This window comes from Rhagoletis pomonella, unplaced genomic scaffold, assembly GCF_013731165.1.
Source record: "Rhagoletis pomonella isolate Grant_MI unplaced genomic scaffold, Rhpom_1.0 Rhpom_scaffold_00001, whole genome shotgun sequence".
Lineage (NCBI taxonomy): Eukaryota > Metazoa > Arthropoda > Insecta > Diptera > Tephritidae > Rhagoletis > Rhagoletis pomonella.
This window is the reverse complement of record NW_023458555.1, coordinates 49768817-49770049: the sequence shown is the minus strand read 5'-3', so window position 1 is coordinate 49770049 and position 1233 is coordinate 49768817.

The window sequence follows — 1233 nt, the reverse complement described above, 5'->3', positions numbered from 1 at the left end:
GCTGTAATCCGTCGTAGATTCGATTTTGCTACGAATCTTAAAATTGGTATGCTGTAATCCGCGTTGCCGTATCGTAATTTCGAAATTCGGAGACCATCTTCGAAATTCGTAACGTTGGTATGCCTGAATCCGACGTAGCTGTAATTTGTATGTATTTGTCGGAAATTTTCTACGAAGAGCAACTGGTGTCGGAGCGAAGCGAATTCTTTTAAAATATCAATAAAATTAAGTGTGGAAACGCAAAAATATGTATTTAAGTTGAAGTGTGAATAAAAACCAATGTATTATTAAATGTTTACAAAATTATCATGTCGACAATCACAACAAATCACTCGCAATACGAAAAACTGGTGGAAAGCATGAGCGAAAGGCCGGGCATTGCTCGAGGCTTTGTAATAGTTAAAGAGGATGTGGTGGAATTTTGGGAAAGCGTTGCAAGATTTAAAGCAACACAATATTTAGTTGAATGGACGCCCTTAAAAAGAGGGAACATATATTTATCATTTAAGGTAAATGGATCAGAACTGTCTCGTAGCAATTTCCTTTGTATATTAATGCAACAGTTGACTGTAGCATGTTCTTCCTCCTGAGACAAAAGTGCACTGGCCACTGAATCCATTCTATTTTACTTAATTAAGGAAAAGCTTTTTCAAATACGATTAAACAATTTTTTTAATTTCACTGTTCACTTGCGATTATATTTATTTTGATTTGTTTCAGTCAAAGCAGCTGATTAAGAACTTCGAATTTCACTATTTTAGTTGGTAACGCCGTTGATAGTTACGATCGGATTACAGCATACCAATTTTCGAATTTTCGGAACGGAGCTACGAATTCGTAACTACGAACTTTCGGATTACAGCATAGGGGTGATTATTTTTCACTTGATCCGAAAAGGAACATTATTACCAACCTTAAGGTTTACATCATTTTCTTCGCTTAACACAACATTTCAGCCAACAAGTTTTCACCATCCAAATTATCTTCGTCTACAACAACACTTCCATTACAATTTCTTTCAGTCATAACTACATTTTTTGTTAAATCGGCAAGTCGCGAGCTCTAAATACCCTTTAAAAGATCTATAAAAATAGGCAAGAATATTTCTCATAAAACCAAATAAAATTAGGTTCTTGAATTTCCAAAAAAAAACATTTTCGATGGGCACCCTAATGTATATTCGTTGATTATTTCGAGCTCGACATCGCCTGGCTGGATATCAAAACCGTGACA